The sequence below is a fragment of the Schistocerca serialis genome, chromosome 6 (genome assembly GCF_023864345.2).
Source record: "Schistocerca serialis cubense isolate TAMUIC-IGC-003099 chromosome 6, iqSchSeri2.2, whole genome shotgun sequence".
NCBI lineage: Eukaryota > Metazoa > Arthropoda > Insecta > Orthoptera > Acrididae > Schistocerca > Schistocerca serialis.
In genome coordinates, this window is record NC_064643.1 from 750,795,096 (window position 1) to 750,814,062 (window position 18,967).

Consider the following 18,967-nt stretch of genomic DNA (forward strand, 5'->3'; position numbering starts at 1 on the left):
GGCGCTAGCTGCACAGCATTTGTGCACCGCCGCCGTCAGTGTCAGCCAGTTTGCCGTGGCATACGGAGCTCCATCGCAGTCTTTAACACTGGTAGCATGCCGCGACAGCGTGGACGTGAACCGTATGTGCAGTTGACGGACTTTGAGCGAGGGCGTATAGTGGGCATGCGGGAGGCCGGGTGGACGTACCGCCGAATTGCTCAACACGTGGGGCGTGAGGTCTCCACAGTACATCGATGTTGTCGCCAGTGGTCGGCGGAAGGTGCACGTGCCCGTCGACCTGGGACCGGACCGCAGCGACGCACGGATGCACGCCAGGATCGTAGGATCCTACGCAGTGCCGTAGGGGACCGCACCGCCATTTCCCAGCAAATTAGGGACACTGTTGCTCCTGGGGTATCGGCGAGGACCATTCGCAACCGTCTCCATGAAGCTGGGCTACGGTCCCGCACACCGTTAGGCCGTCTTCCGCTCACGCCCCAACATCGTGCAGCCCGCCTCCAGTGGTGTCGCGACAGGCGTGAATGGAGGAACGAATGGAGACGTGTCGTCTTCAGCGATGAGAGTCGCTTCTGCCTTCGTGCCAATGATGGTCGTATGCGTGTTTGGCGCCGTGCAGGTGAGCGCCACAATCAGGACTGCATACGACCGAGGCACACAGGGCCAACACCCGGCATCATGGTGTGGGGAGCGATCTCCTACACTGGCCGTACACCAATGGTGATCGTCGAGGCGACACTGAATAGTGCACGGTACATCCAAACCGTCATCGAACCCATCGTTCTACCATTCCTAGACCGGCAAGGGAACTTGCTGTCCCAACAGGACAATGCTGCTTCTGGAAAGTCTCCTGGCTTAGACCCTATCTAATGTAATCAACAGTGATCAACCTTTGCGAAATGGGTTACAGAGCTTTATTTATCCAGACAATCGCCTTATTAGAGCAGTGGCATAAAATTTCGAAAGTGGCGACAACAAGCTGCCTCAAGCCTTGACAGAGCTGAAAACCTGCTACCAGAAGAATCAGCCTAAGCCAGACGCTGCTAATACGGACAACTGCGCCTTCCACATAAGGAAACAACAAGCATCAAGAGCTCTGTAAATTGAACTTGAAGGATCCCAGTTACAGCACTGACCAACACCAAGATACATGGAGGGACGTTACTAGAGCACTCATGTTCAAGAAGCAGTATTACAACACAAAGCTTAAGGATGCGCGCCTAGAAACAGTATCACCCGAAAGGTAACAGGCAACACTTGGGGTGCCCAGATACAGACACGGAGAAACAAAGTTTTAGTTTTGTGTTACACTGTAGACGACTGTAGACGAGTATACATGTCCCTTATGTCACGCCGTACCAAGCACGCCTTCCGTGACACTTACCTTATCATCGCTGGCGTTCAACACGCTGTCGCCATTTGAGAATCTATGCACCCTGTTGGGCTTAGAATCCTATGATATCAGGCGTGAAGCAGTGTGCTAGGAAGATAAACTCGTTGAAGTTTTCAGCTGGGAAGCACATGTTCTGTTTCTAACCTGGGAAACGTCCTCCCTTCTGACAATGCGCTACTCTTGTTGTGCAATGGTCTCAGAATGAAACAATGTGTGTTTCTTATTTTCTGAAGTCGCTAAGTGATATGTAAAGTTTTTATACTTTGTATAATATAAATTTACAATTTTTACATGTTATATTTTATGTGTACGATGTGCCCTGCCATGAACTGTAAAACTTGCCGAGCTCGACTGGCACCTGTGCCTGAACAATAGACACAACCGTACCGTATTTCAACGCCTGTGGATGTTTACATGTGTAGAGACCAGACAAATTTGTGATTCCTGAAAAGGGGCAGCAGCCTTCTCAGTATTGCAGAGACAATAGTAGGGATGAGTAATTGATCTGCTCTAGTAACATTTGCCAATGGTTCAAACGGCTCTGACCACTATGGGACTTAACTTCTGAAGTCATCAGTCCCCTAGGACTTAGAACTACTTACACCTAACTAACATAAGAACATCACACACATCCATGCCCGAGGCAGGATTCGAACCTGCGACCGCAGCGGTCACGCGGTTCTAGACTGAAGCGCCTAGAACCGCTCGGCCACCAACGGCCGGCGGGCTGGCTGAGATCGTATGTGGGTTCGGCGTGTTTTCTGCCCTGGCTTGCAGCCTGATCATCTTCGAAACTGCTTGGCGGTTGCTTTCTAATCGTTTGTTCCGAGTACCACCGTGTATAAGCCGCGCTTCGATCCTTTAGTTAAATATCCGGCCTGTCCGCCGTGACGGACGTGATCTTTTCATAAGTAGCTGAAGGTGGTTACGTAAGCAATGAACTTAACAGTGTCCTTATGGTGGCGACTGTCTGTGATCCTTTTGCAATCAGATCTAATTACTATCTTTAAAATACTGTTTGTCATATTAATTCATCATCCAATCACATAGTTTTTCTAAGTTTGGTGAAGGACAAACATCAAAAAACGAAAAGGGCATACGGTTAAAGTCAATTGTATGTTTTCTTAAGAGGACAATGGTTTGAATTAAATTTTTATGTGGTTATTCTGAGTTTGTAATTCTGTAATAATGAAATTTGTTCTTTAGTTAATGGTTCAAATGGCTCTGAACACTATGGGACTTAACATCTGAGGTCATCAGTCCCCTAGAACTCAGAACTCCTTCAACCTAACTAACCTAAGGACATCACACACATCCATGCCCGAGGGAGGATTCGGACCTGAGACCGTAGCGGTCACGCGGTTCCAGACTGAAGCACGTAGAACCACTCGGCGTTCTTTAGTTGAAATTGAAATTATGTACCAACCACAAGTTTGTCCATCAGCAAAAATCCCTAGCTTCCTATCTCCTTCGAGTAGCTGTGGTTAAATTGCAATTTTGGTTTCTCTTGCACGTAATTTCAGCAGTAACACAGCTCACCTGGTACTGCGGACTGCTGAAAGCAGGGGGACATTAAAGCCGTCGTTTTTTCGATACCATCCAATGAATGACTCAATAAAGACAGTATCCACTTGTGTAAATTATTCTGAAGATAATATTTTCTGAGGCGTCAAATATCATGTGATGCATCCTAATATCGTATCGGAACTCCTTTTGCCCGATGTAGCGCAGCAACTCGACGTTGTTGGAGTCCCTGCAGAAACATTGACCCACGCTGCCTCTATAGCCGTCCATAATTGCAAAAGTGTTGCCGATGCAGGATTTTGTGCACGAACGGACCTCTCGATTAAGTCACATAAATTTTCAGTTGGATTATTCTCGGGCGATCTGGGTGACAAATCGTCCGCTCGAACTGTCCAGTGTTCTGATATGGTGCAGTGTTATCCATAAAAGTTCCATCTTTGTTTGGGAACATTAAGTCTATGAACAGTTAGCTGGATGATGTGTCGACAGAAGTGCCGACACAGTGTGTTTTGAGGAGACCGAAATGCACGCTATAAGCTCACGCAAGTTTGGCGTGAGGTCTGAAACAGGATACGTAATGAATGCCATAAAGAAAAGTACGTAGCTGCTGGAATACTTAACTTTAATCCATCATTGCTGTACATCGCTCTTGACGATACAAGTGAGACTCTGTAGATACATGCAATGTAATGCTAATGGCGCCTTGCTAGGTCGTAGCCATTGACTTAGCTGAAGGCTATTCTAACTATCTGCTCTGCAAATGAGCGAGGCTTCGTCAGTGTGCATCGCTAGCTACGTCGTCCGTACAACTGGGGCGAGTGCTAGTAAGTCTCTCGAGACCTGCCGTGTGGTGGCGCTCGGTCTGCGATCACTGACAGTGGCGACACGCGGGTCCGACATGTACTAATGGACCGCGGCCGATTTAAAGCTACCACCTAGCAAGTGTGGTGTCTGGCGGTGACACCACACTGGAAATGGTGTCCAAGTAGCTGAACATAATCATTTCCAGTCAGTGATCGATTCAGCTGGACCAGAGGACAGCTCATTCCATGTAAACACAGCTCACACTACATTATGGAGCCACCATCAGCCTACACATGCCACATTGACAGCTTGGGTCACGGGTACGTGGGGTCTGTGCCATAGTCGAACCCTACAATCAGCTCTTACCAAGTGAAATCTGGACTCATTTGACCAGGCCACGGTTCTCCAGTTGTCTAGGGTCCAACCGAAATGGTCACGAGCCCTGGAGAGGCACTGCAGCCGACGTCACGCTGTTAGCATAGGCACTCACGTCGGTCCTGTGCTGGCATAGTCCATTGACGCCACACTGGCGCAGTGGATATGTCCATCGTGCGTGCCGCATTGATTTTTGCGGGTTATTTCACGCAGTGTCGCTTGTCTATTAACACTGACAACTCTAGCCAAACTCTGCAGCTCTCGATCGTTAAGTGAAGTCCGTCAGCCACAGCGTTGTCTGTGGTGAGAGGCAATGCCTGAAAGGTGGTATTCTTGCCACAGTCTTGACATTGTAGATCTGGGAATACTGAATTCCTTACCGATTTCCGAAAATGGACGTCTAGTCCCATGTACCATTACGCTTTCCAAGTCTGTTCAAAAATGTTCAAATGTGTGTGATATCTTATGGGACTTAACCGCTAAGGTCATCAGTCCCCAAGCTTACACACTACTTAACCTAAATTATCGTAAGGACAAACACGCACACCCATGCCCGAGGGAGGGTTCGAACCTCTGCCGGGATCAGCCGCACAGTCCATGACTGCAGCGCTCGGCTAATGCCACGCGGCTCCAAGTTTGTTAATTTCCATAGTGTGGCGATAACCACGTGGGAAATCTTTTCACAAGACTGACCTGATTGCAAATGACTGCTCCACCAATGCAGTACCTTGGGTGCGTAATACCGCTGCCATCTCTATGTGTGCATATCGTTGTCCCTTGAGTTTGTCACCTCAGTGTAGCCACTTAATGCATTCCAGATGGGGAATATTCAGAAGGATGTCGTCATCAGGAAAAACAAAAGAAGATTAATACTAGTGAAAAGAAGAGCAAACAAAGTTATCGGACTGAAAACGACAACACACAACATGCAAAATGGTTAAAATGGCTCTGAGCACTATGGGACTTAACTTCTGAGGTCATCAGTCCCCTAGAACTTAGAACTACTTAAACCTAACTAACCTAAGGACATCACACACATCCATGTCCGAGGCAGAATTCGAACCTGCGACCGTAGCGGTCTCGCTGTTCCAGACTGTAGCGCCTAGAACCGCTCGGTCACACCGGCCGGCACAACATACACATTTTCCGTGTTTGTCTATAGCTTTCATGATGCTTCTAATGTGAATAAATAAAGAACGTAAATAAAGAGGTAATGAATTGCGTTGCTGCCTCATTTTCAACCAAGCAGCGGGCGAACAATCCGTCTACATCAAAGACTTTGTACGTATAATGAAGGTACGTGCTGGGGATAATGGACTTGCGTTTGGCACTTCTGTGAAAAGTATCCCACGTATCAGAAGTCGAGGGTGCGGAGAACGCTGAGAAGTTGCGATCTTTGACACGTGACACCCAGCATGGGGTGTGCGGCACAAAGCGCCATTGCGAGGGGAGCAGCGTACGCCGAGGCTCGCCGCGCCCCGCTGTGCTTCCCCGGGCCCTGGGGCGGGTCGTGCCCGTGGTGTGCTGTTGGGCTGAGCTGGGCTGGTCTGGGGCGGCGCGCGGCCCCCGTGTTTCCAGCGCCTCCTCCGCCCCCGCGCCGTGGATCGGCCACTTCCTGGGCGCCGGCGGCGGCCGCGAGGCCCACCCTCCGCTCTCTGCCTGCCAGCCTCGTATATCGTCCAGTTTCCTCTCTTCCGGCGTGGGGGAGTGACGTAATCATATAGACAAAGAACCTGCTGGCTTCATCCACCGTGCTGTCTCTCACTCTCCCTCCTGCCTCTTCCCCCTGTTCCAATATTGTTCTGCACGGTATCTTACATATACCGAATACCACTACTCAACCTTTGCTTCAACAACTGCTTTTCCCATTCCTCCCCAGACTCTTTCGTCTCTTCCCTCACCTCCCCCTGTCAACACCCCTGCCTCTCTTTCCATTTTTCAGAGGAGATGCCGCTCCAAGTAAACACAACAAATGTACATGAAATGTATTCGCAGTTGCGTATATGAGCAAGTATCAACTGTATAATGGGATGAGGACAATGAAAATTTGTACAGCGCCGGGACTCGAACCCGGATTTCCCGCTTATCGCCGAGCACGACTCACAACCAGATCCAAGCTTTTATGTATCGTCATCCATGTGTCTGCAACCTGCACTCGTTCATCCATTATGTACATACCCATACAGGGGAGACATTTCGCTCGAAGGTCGCTCACCCGCTGTCGCTGCAGCGCCTGTGTTATTCCGAATTACGAAGCAATAGCAAGCGTGTCCGAAGGAACATTGCATTGTAATTCGGAATAACACAGGCGCTGCAATATCGTATCGTACAAAAAGTGTAGTTTTTCAGGCACATAAAATACTGTCCGTGACAATCCTTTCGCGGTAGGTTTTTAGAATTAAAAGCTCCGATTATCTGCTTAACCACTTACAACGCGACAGTAGTCCATTATGCCGGCCGTGGTGGCCGAGCGGTTCTAGGCGCTTCAGTCCGGAACCGCACGACTGCTACGGTCGCAGGTTCGAATCCTGCCTCTGGCATGGATGTGTGTGATGTCCTTAGGTTAGTTAGGTTTAAATAGTTCTAAGTTCTAGGCTGCTCAGAGCCATTTGAACCATCAAAATTCTGTTTAGAAAGGGGAACACATTCATGCCAGTTTTCTTAAGACATACTTTCATGTACTCAGATCATTACCAAGAAAGATTCGGAGGCATACAAGATTTACGCGTGGTTAAACGAGAACATAGTCTTCCTTTAGTAACGATAGCAGCAGGAGTGGATACAAATTCACTTAAAGAAAGACTTTCGGTTCAGACTTATACTAGTAATGTTAATTTTGCCCACCTACTTGGCCGTGCGGTCTAACGCATGGCTTTCCGGGCGAGAAGGAGCGCCGGTCCCCGGCACGAATCCGCCCGGCGGATTTCTGTCGAGGTCCGGTTAACCGGTCACTCTGTGGATGGTTTTTAGGCGGTTTTCCATCTGCCTCGGTGAATGCGGGCTGGTTCCCCTTATTCCTCCTCAGCTACACTGTGTCGGCGATTGCTGCGCAAACAAGTTCTCCACGTACGTGTACACCACCATTACTCTACCACACAAACATTGGGGTTACACTCGTCTCGTGTGAGACGTTCCCTGGGGGTCCACCGGGGGCGAACCGCACAATAACCCTGGGTTCGGTGTGTGGCGGCGGAGGGGTGAAGTGGACTGCGGTAGTCGTCGTGGGGTTGTGGACCACTGCGGCTGCGGCGGGGACGGAGCCTCTCCGTCGTTTCTAGGTCCCCCGGTTAACATACAATACAATACAATACAATATAATGTTAATTTTAGAGTGTTCTCATCAAATTGTTCCAGTTTTAACAGTCATGTATAATAGCTCGCTCGACGAGCGATCCGTACCTAAAGGGTGGAAAATTGAGAACTCACACTAATACCAAAAAAGGGAAGTAGAAGTAATGCGAAGACTCATAGACCCCCATCACTGATATCAATTTACAGTAGGCGTTTCAATTTTCTGTATTCCAGGATTATGAAATACTTGGAAGAAAACAATCATAAAAACCAGCATGAATTCAGAAAATATCGTCCTTGTGAAACACGACTCACTTTTTATTTGCATGAAGTAGTGAATCCCGTCGAAAGGAGTCTGTAGCTGATTCCTTATTTCTAGTTTTCCTGAAGACTTTTGATACCGTTTCTTGCAGCGGCTCCCAATCGAACTGCGTGCCTATGAAGAATCATATCAGCTGTCCGACTGGTTTCGTAACTTTCTGTGAGAACGTCACAGTTCGTAGTAACTAACGGTATGTCGAACCGAAGTTACCTGGGATTCCCCAAGAAGGCTTTACAATCCTCTTCGTACTTAACATATATAAAAGATTTAGAAGACATCCTGGTCAGCCCTCTTAGTTTGGTTTACGTCAGGGCGCTGATGACCATGATGTCGATCGCCCCCTCAACCCAAATAATAATAATCATCATCATCTTGGATTGTTTGCGGTTTGATGTCGTTGTTTACCGTCAAATAAAGTCATCAAAAGACTAAAACGAATTACGAAATGATTTAGATAAGATGTCTTCGTGGTACGAAAAGTGGCAGTTGACCATGAACTATAAAAAGTATGAGGTCCCCAACATGAGCACTAGAAAGATTCCATTATAATTCAATTACACAGTAAATCACACGATTTTAAAGAATTTCGATTCTGCTAAATACCTACATGTTACAGTTACGAACAAGTTACTGCGCTTCATTGGCAGAATACTTAGAACATGCAAGAAACCTACTGAAGAGAATATCTACCTACGCGTGTTGGGTTTCTTCTGGAATACTGCTGTGAGGCGTAAAATCCTTACCAAATATAGTTGACGGCAGACACTGAAAAAGTTAAAAAGAGTTCATCTTGTTTCGTATTCTTTAGGAATGGGGGAGAGGGGATCACCGGGTATGATAAGCGAGTTGGGGTGGCAATTATTAAAACGTATTTTTCGTTGTGGCGAGATCTTTTCACAAAAATTCAATAACCAACGTCCTCTTGAGGATGTCAAAATATTTTGCTGAACCCCACCTACATAGGGATAAAGATCATCACGATAAGATAAGAGATATCTGAGCTCGCGCGGAAACATTTAGGTGTTCATTTTGGTCAAGTGTAATTCAAGACTGTACCGGAATATGAATAATCTGTGTCGTTCTAAGAAAATCCAATCGGACGCTCAAGTGCTAATTGTAGAATATCATGTAAATGCAGATATATGTATTGTTCTGTATTCATAATGTCCTGAAATTTGGGTGATGTTGATGAATGACGTTGTGTGTAGACAGCGCTCGTATATAAATAATCAAACAAGCAGCCTTGCATGCATAAATGTAGCTGTAGAAATGGACAGTGGTATTCAGTCGAGGTCTTTCTGTATCACTCACCTTGAAAACGTGCAGTTGTGGAGTCAGCGGAACCGAAAATCACAGTCACTCGAGGGTTTAACGAATAAGCACTGTGTGAGAGCGACGTAGAAAGTTAGGGACGAAATGAGTGTTCGTACCACGAAAAGATCGTACAGTCTGACTCGGTTGTTGCAGGATTCTCGAACATATTCTCAGTTCGAATGTAATGAATTTCCTTGAGACAGAGAAGTTGCTGTCCATGCATCAGCACGGCTTTAGAAAGCATCGCTTCTGCGAAACGCAACTCGCCCTTTTTTCACATAATATCTTGCGAACCATGGATGAAGGGTATCAGACGGATGCCATATTCCTTGACTTCCGGAAAGCGTTGGACTCGGTGCCCCACTGCAGACTCCTAACTAAAGTACGAGCATATGGGATTGGTTCCCAAATATGTGAGTGGCTCGAAGACTTCTTAAGTAATGGAACCCAGTACGTTGTCCTCGACGGTGAGTGTTCATTGGAGGTGAGAGTATCATCTGGAGTGCCCCAGGGAAGTGTGGTAGGTCCGCTGTTGTTTTCTATCTACATAAATGATCTTTTGGATAGGGTGGATAGCAATGTGCGGCTGTTTGCTGATGATACTGTGGTGTACGAGAAAGTGTCGTCGTTGAGTGACTGTAGGAGGATACAAGATGACTTGGACAGGATTTGTGATTGGTGTAAGGAATGGCAGGTAACTATAAATATAGATATATGGAAATTAATGCAGATGAATAGGAAAAAGAATCCTGTAATGTTTCAATACTCCATTAGTAGTGTAGCACTTGACACAGCCACGTCGATTAAATGGGCGTAACATTGCAGAGCGATATGAAGTGGGACAAGCATGTAATGGCAGTTGTGGGGAAGGCGGGTAGTTGTCTTCGGTTCATTGGTAGAATTTTGGGAAGATGTGGTTCATCTGTAAAGGAGACCGCTTATAAAACACTAATACGACCTATTCTTGAGTACTGATCGAGCGTTTGGGATCCCTATCAGGTCGGATTGAGGGAGGACATAGAAGCAATTCAGAGGCGGGCTGCTAGATTTGTTAATGGTAAATTTGATCATCACGCGAGTGTTACGGAAATGCTTCAGGAACTCGGGTGGGAGTCTCTAGAGGAAAGGAGACGTTCTTTTCTTGAATCGCTACTGAGGAAATTTAGAGAACCAGCATTTGAGGCTGACTGCAGTACAATTTTACTGCTGCCAAATTACATTTCGCGGAAACACCACAAAGATAAGAAAAGAGAGATTAGGGCTCGTACAGAGTCATATAGGCAGTCATTTTTCCCTCGTTCTGTTTGGGAGTGGAACAGGGAGAGGAGATGCTAGTTGTGGTACGAGGTATCCTCCGCCACGCACCGTATGGTGGATTGTGGAGTATGTATGTAGATGTAGATGTTCTCTGTCATAGTCTGCTCAGCGTCTATAGCCTTCTACTCAGCGTCTAATAATTTTACTGTCTCTTGATGGTACACATTGTTTCACGTGAACAAAGTCATTGCGTAACACAATTGTAGGCATTTCACACTCAGTCAGAAGATAAGAAAACAGTTCAATTCACTGTATTTTGATTTAGATGGCGAGGATAGTATGCTCCGTCCTTTATCGTACGCTTCTAGACTGGCAGTATCAGAACCTACTTCGAAGCTCACTGCTATATAAATATAAAAAACGAAGAGCCGATCAGTTTTCAAGATAATGTGATCTGATACTGCTTCGCTGAGTACATTTCGAAACAACCCTGCACAACAACCGAGATCTCAGACGCAATCTCCTGCGATAGTGTCCCCTGTTTAATATTGTTGTCATGTTCTGCCAAGGACCGACGGAAGCTCAGTTAATGACAAATCGTTGACGACTGCAGTCACTGCACCTATCTTCAGTATACATATTATGCTTCATGATCATGACTGAACTCCCTAGTTATGGATTAAATTATTTGAAGAAGTACTGTAACGAGCAACGTAGTGTTTAGTGACCCTGAGGTCAACGATACGCGGAACACCCCAATAAATTTTTCATCAGTCTTTCATAAATAACACTAGACACCAGCGCAGATTGTGTGGACGATGGTGCTGTAACGGGACGGAATGAGAAGACCGCGCCTTATTTGACGTCGCCGCGACAAGAACCATGAGGGCTGCCACCAGATGAGATACCAGGCAAATAAGAACTGTGTCGGGGGTGAACGGGAATTGAGACAAGGGGAGAGAGGGAGAAGGGATATCGCCGTGCCAGTATTGCTGTCGCCTGCCGAAACAGACGAAGCGGAGGGAAATATAGTGGCCTCGTACAGTGAGAGTTATCTAGACTTAGCACGCAATGACGCGTGGACACTTAGCTGTGATTCATCTGTCACATCCCAAACCGGGATTAAAGTCACAAGATTACCATGTAGTTGATATATTAAAATGGAGCAGTAGCATACACCGAGGAAACAATACTGAGTTGCAGCTATCTGGTCACATACATATTCGTGTTCTACTACCAGTTGTCATAACAACGATCTTCTTGTTAGGTGAAGCGATAGTACTAGGTTACTTTTTCTTTTTGTTATTAGAAATAAAATCCACACACTCACACGATATATTACAACTGTTATTTTCTCCCCCCTCCCTCCCCCCCTCTCTCTCTCACTCTCTGTCTTTCTACACACACACACACACACACACACACACACACACACACACACGCACACACACGCGGACACGTTCACTAGCTAGGGAGCGCGTAGACACAAACATGTGCTCCATGTTATAGCAAATCACGATTTGTCACATTACGTAATTACTTTACAGTATAATACACAAAATACATATTGTTCTTCATATGTTAATACCAGTGTAACTTAAGTGGTTGTATACGGATAAGCCAAATCGTTATGAATACCTGCTTAATAGGTTTTTGTTCCACATTTCAAACGTATTGGACCAGCGGTTCCGAGTGGCTTGCATTCAACACGGATGTATGTGGCACCAGATGCCTACTCCCGATATCGTCCGTTAAGTGTGCCATTGTGATCAGATCACAATAATTAGGTGGCCAAGAAGTCAGCGTTAGTTCGCTACCATCTTCCTCTAACAAATGTAGCACGATTCAGGCCTTGTGATGTGAACCATTATCCTGATGGAAGATGCCATCGCTGGCGGGGAAGACAAAAGACATGATGGAACTCAGGACATCCGCAGAAATGTTCACGCAGTCTACACGTTTGATTACTACCGCAGGTCCCGTTGAAGCTCGTGTGACTGATCCTCTGCCCATGGAGCCGTCAGTGTTTCGAGTAGCTGATCGCCAGCACGTCGGCATATCTGGACAAGACCATCGACCTAGTGCAACAAGAAACGCGATTCGTCCGACCAGCGAACACGTTTCCATTGATCTACGGTTCAGTTTCGATTATCTGTGCCCACTGCAACCGTAATTAACGAAGTTTTGGGTCAACATGGAATCATGTACGGGTCGTCTGCTACGGAAACACGTGCTCTGAAATAGTTGTGCCTGCAGTACAATTGTTCTGTCGTGAAATCTCATCCAAAACGCCCCCTCTCATGCATCAGAAATTGGGTAAGCCTCCGGCATCCACGTAATGTGACGAGACGGGGGCATCGAACACCTTGTCGCTATTCGTGGGTTGATAGTCCTTCAACTAAATGTAATAGATGCTTACGAAAGTAGCGCGCGAACAGCTCACCAGCATTGCCGTTAACGAGATGCTGGTTCCTAGGTGCCGGGCCATAACAACCCACTCTTTTTCAAAGTAGGTTATGTCAATGGCTCTCCCCATTTGTGGCTGTATCGTCACTAGAAAGATTCTTCATTCGTATCTGCTCCGCTTGTGTACAGATGGCATTCAAACTCGTGTTGGGAAGTGATCATAATGTTTTGCTCTACAAACACTTACGATGCTGGAAACAAACTGTACTGGACTGTAAATATGCCAAAATTATCTCAAGTTCCGGCATTGGACGCTAAGAGCTAAATCTCTTATTTGTAGCATTTGGATTTCAGTTTTCAAATGAAGATGAAATGTTCACAACCATGTTCACATACAGACAAAAACCACAGAATCCAACCAGAAGTTTCCACCCTGGTGAAGGATAACCAAATCAAACGATTCTACTACTTTAAGTGTCCCATTTTCTACCCTAATTCCCTCATAATCTACTGATTTCATTCGACTACATTCCATTATCCTCGTTTTGCTTTTGTTGATGTTCATCTTATATCCTCCTTTCAAAACACTCTTCATTCCGTTCAACTGCTCCTCCAGGTCCTTTGCTGTGTCTGACAGAATTACATTGTCATCGGCAAACATCAAGTTTTTACTTCTTCTCCGCGGATTTTAATTCGTACTCCAAATTTTTCTTTTGTTTCCTTTACTGCTTGCTCAATTTATTTTATTTTATTATTGTACAGAATTTTTTTAGTTTATTATTGTACACAGATGTGTGTAATTTTATCTGAGAAACTTAGTCAAGCTATACCGATGCAGGGAAACTTTTTTTATGCTCATAAACAGAAGTAGTCGCTAAGTCAGTATTTTTTTGAATTCTTTTATATTTTGCACACAGATTTCGCTTAATACTATACTACATATTGTTTGAATAAGTCAATAACTTAATATTAAATACTTCAAAGTTGTTATGTTCAATTAGAATTTATTTCGTCTTTTTACAATCTGATTAATGTACGACCCCTGTCTGCTAGCTTACTCTGTTGTTGCGGTGGTTACGCCACACAGATTTGGGAGACGATATTTTTGATTGTAATAATGAAAGTAGTTGATAAGTGAAGTTCTTTTAAATCTGTTTGTATTGTACACATCAGATGTGATTGATAAAATATGGAATTTTATTTAAATAATTCAATCAAGGTCATATTCGTTGCAACAAGCATGCGCTGTACCGCATCTCTCTTTTTTTTTTTATAGTTCCACGCAGAAGCTTAAAGTACCATGTTCGTACTCACTTTATGCATATTAATTAAGAATCAACCAAGCAATATTACGTTTGAACCTGCCCTTATCTTCAAGGAAGATTGTTACGAGTTTTTTTATGATTTCGATCACTGAGTTAGTTAATTTTCTGCGATGCCAAACATACGTGACGTGCGGGGATTGCTATTTGGGAGTTTTTCATTTGTTTTAACGGGCAAAGGCGTGGTATGACATTACTGTCACAGTCGAGGCCAGTTTAAATTCAGCACTCCAGCAGTCCTCCAAAAGACATGTTTAAGCACTGGGTGCACCATCTTCAACATATACTTTTAGAGGATGCTGCAGACGTAAAACTCTTACATTGTGATACACTCGTTGTGTAGTGTCCTACAATAAGTATGTCATCCCAACTGAGTGGAGTAAACCATCCTGGTAGGGATCGTGATAGTGGATGTGGAACAGGACTTTATATATGACGCCATAAGGTAAAATAACACGTTAAGAAGCTTCTGTGAGATGGAAGTCAGAGTAATTTCTGTCGCATTTCATCAGTGTGATACAAAACATGAACCAGTGATATGTGAGTTCACGTTTTGAATGTAGCTGACGCCATACTGGAATAGTGAACACAGCGTTCCATATTTGGTGGTTTTGTATGTTACAACTTGCATGCTATCTAACTGCGCCGTTTCAAGGCGTCTGCACGTTCATGATATATCGCAGGCCATAACAAATCCAACTAGATGAAGGCGGCATACAACGTCGAAGTGGCAACAACTGCGCTACATGCTCCAATATGTACATTATTTCCATTTCAACGCAAGCGCACAAAGTACATAGTAAGGTAAGATTAGGCAACAGGTTTCTCATTCAGAGGTGCCATCTCAACGTTATCTGTCTCAGAACAGAGAATTGTGTTGTGCCTCGTGTTTGAAGGAGAAACATCTACCAGTATGTATTGGAATTCGACATCGGGCTATTAGACAGCCGTTTCAACCGTAGACATTGACACCTCTTCGATGTTGTTCCAGATTTCCGTAAATCATCTTCGAAATTTACTAAGAAATTGAATGCAGCTATTCCACGCGAGTAACAAAATCCCTACGATTAAGGTGTCACATGTTGCCGACAACTGGCATTTGAGTGTTCGCGTTGGTGAGCGCGTACGCCTTGATTACTTCTGAACTTTTACCAACCTCAATGACTGAGCGAGGGGGTGCAGTGGTTAGCACACTGGTCTCGCATTCGGGAGGACGACGGTTCAATCCCGCGTCTGGCCATCCTAATTTAGGTTTTCCATGATTTCCCTAAATCACTTCAGGCAAATGCCGGGATGGTTCCTTTGAAAGGGCACGGCCGACTTCCTTCCCCATCCTTCCCTAATCCGATGAGACCGATGACCTCGCAGTTTGGTCTCTTCCCCCAAATCCAACCAACCAACCAACCTACCTACCTCAATGGAAACCACGTCCACGTCCTATGTGAGGACAGCTCAAGTCATGAATCAGATTGTCAGCGTGCTACGTGGCGAGTTTCTGTTGTGAGATCGTGGAAAACGCTAGATTTGTAGTGTTTCCGAAGACGCAGAGCAATATAAATCATGTCAGATATTTTGAATGAGCATTAGAACGTGGACCAATGAAATGATAGAGCGCCATTGCACCACACGCTGATTGCTTCTCGTTTCAATACGGTGAGTGCGTCATTGCTGTCTGGCCATGGGAAGCATTGCCAGTAGATTTATTAATTCGTGCATTTAAAGAACCGAGGTAACATCGGAAATTTTCCCGGCGTATTTCTTCTTCTAATAATTTTCGGGTTTGTAGCCGGATCCCGTCGACGTTCTGCCACGATATTTCGGCCCAGAGATGTCCGGCCATCTTCAGATGAGAGACCTGTGCTCTTCAGTAGTTGTCTACTCACCTGAAAATGGGCTGACGTTTCTGGGCAGAAATATCGTGGCAGAATCTCGGCGGGATGCGGCTACACACCCGAAAATTATTACAAGAAGATTTAAAGGACTGCCTGTGCAACGTCAAATGTACAAATTACCATAATAAACGTTGCTGGCAGAGGCTTGCTTCCGCGTCCGTTGACAATGTGAAAATGTAGTTTTAGTTTGTCCAGTTTCCGAACTCTTGTGTCACGCGCAGCCCCTGGAGTGCGCTGCGGCTGCACGTCACGCTACTAGTACCGTATGAACGAATCGGATCGTTTCTGAGCGATCAGCAGCATGGTGGAAAGCACGTTGCACGTTGAACGCCACGTCCCGTGTGAAAGTGGCTTAAAATCATCCTCACGCGGAACGTGAAAGCGTTCGTGGGCGAGGGGCTGGTCGAGATTTGTGACGTCACAACATGGAAACCCATACTCTACAGCATTCTGTAGCGTGACACATTGAATAATTCACGCCAGATTCTCATTTCGTGCAGGTTAACGTCGCCAATGAGATGCAATATCGCATTCTACGTCACAAGCGTGTTTGGTACACAACTTCCTGTACTTCGTAGTCTTCAGTTGAAGCCTCTATTACATGTGTTCTATATTATAATGTAATGATAACTTACGTCCTGTGAATATATTCTGTTCCAAAGCACAAGCAAATTGAGGTTCTCATGAAAATGCGTCGTTTTTGGTACGCTTTCTTGTAATAAACTGACGGAAAATGTAATACGGGAGGGTAAAGAAATTTCACATTTGGTTGTAGTAAGCGATAAAATTTATCCTGTCATTATATATCAAGAGATGAATACACTAAATAGATTCAGGAGGATGTAGGTTGCAGTAAGTACTGCCAGATGAAGAAGCTTGCATAGGAGAGAGTAGCATGGAGAGCTGCATCAAACCAGTCTCTGGACTGAAGACCACAACAATATATATATATATATATATATATATATATATATATATATATGTGTGTGTGTGTGTGTGTGTGTGTGTGTGTGTGTGTGTGTGTGTGGGTATGTGAGTCAGAGAGAGAGAGGAAGAAAGAAAGAGAGACAGAGGATGGGGTATCAGCGAGAAAAAGTTTTGAAACGGTTCGAAACTAAGTGTAAAGATTATTGCAAGTTGCTAAGAGCACTCATTCTAAATACTGGATGAATATATTCTGGGTAATTTGTGCACTGTGACTTACGCTGCCTCAAGAGATACACACTGTTTCTATCTTTAATGCTCTCTTAATGAATGGATTATAACAGCATTTTAAATTTTTAAATTTTATCAACAATTGTCTTGAACACCGGAAGACAAATATTTATTGCACCTGGAAGAATACAACCGTATAATAATTTATTGCTTCACTATCCCTTATCTATAATGTTATCATTACCGGTTTCAGCAAGCAGTTTTCATCTTCAGATGTGATACATTCATTAAAGAGCTTCGTACGCAATATATAACAAACACATTTAGGCATTTCCAACATTATGAAATAAAAAAAAGAAAATTTCAATAAATGCACATCATATCGGTACATGGTAAAAAAGCTGTTTACTAATATAGGTTGTGGGACTTTCTGATTACAAATAATTTAATAGAAGTATCTTCTGTAACACCCCATGTTATGTATATACACTGAAGCGCCGAAGAAACTGATATAGGCGTGCGTGTTCAAATACAGAGATATGTAAACAGGCAGAATATGGGTCTGCGGCCGGCAACGTCTGTATAAGACAACATGTATCTGACGCAGTTGTCCGATCGGTTACTGCTGCTACAATGGCATGTTATCAAGATTTAAGTGAGTGTGAATGTGGTGTTATAGTCGGCGCTCGGGAGATGGGGCACAGCAACTCCGAGATAGCGATGAAGTGAGGATTTTCCCGTACCACCACTTCACAAGTGTACCGTAATATCAGAAACCCTGTAAAACATCAAATCTCCTACATCGCTCAGACCGGAAAAATATCCTGCAAGAACGGGACCAACAGCAACTGAAGAGAATCGACGAACGTGGCTAAAGTGCAAACCTTCCGCAAATTGCAGCAGATTTCAGTGTTGAGCTATCAACAAGCGCCAGCGTGCGAACCATTCAACGAAACATTTTCGAAATGGGCTTTCGGAGCCGAAGGTCCACTCGCGTACCCTTGATGACTGAACGACACAAAGCTTTACGCCTCGCCTGCGCCCGTCAACACCGACATTGACCCGTTGATGACTGGAAATATTTTGTCTGGTAGGACGAGTCTCGTTTCAAATTGTATCGAGCGGATGGACGTGTACGGGTGTGGAGACAACCTCATGAATGCATCGATCCTGCATGTCATCAGGGCACTGTTGAAGCTGGTGGTGGGTCTGTTGCGCTGTGGGACGTGTGCAGTTGAATTGATATGGGACCCCTGTTACTTCTACATACGACTCTGACAGGTGACACGTACGTAAGCACCCTGTCTGATCCACTACATTCATTCTGTCCATTGTGCATTCCGACGGACTTGGGCAATTTCGGCAGGACAATGCGACACCCCACACGTCCATAATTGCTACAGAGTGGCTCCAGGAACACTCTTCTGAGTTTAAACACTTCCACTGGCCACAAACTCCCCAGAAATGAACACTATTGAGCATATCTGGGATGCCTTGCAACGTGCTGTTCAGAAGATATCTTCACTCCCTCGTAATCTTACGGATTTATGGACAGCCCTGCAGGATTCATGGTGTCAGTTCCCTCCAGCACTACTTCAGACATTAGTCGAGTCCATGCCACGTCGTGTTGCGGCACTTCTGCGTGCTCAAGGGGACCCTCCACGATATTAGGCAGGTGTACCAGTTTCTTTGGCTCTTCAGTGTACAAGAGTGTTCTGTCTCCCAGGAGACAGTCTGTTCGATTCTGTGAACCTGCCATCGAATATGAACTAATAAACTGCAACATTGTTTTCTACCTCACCACCTGACTTCGTCACAATTGAGCATTTATTTATTCCTCAAAAAAATTTCCCAGCTTATGGGATACATAATACCTTTATGGATATTGTGTATAATTGTGTTCGTCGTAGGG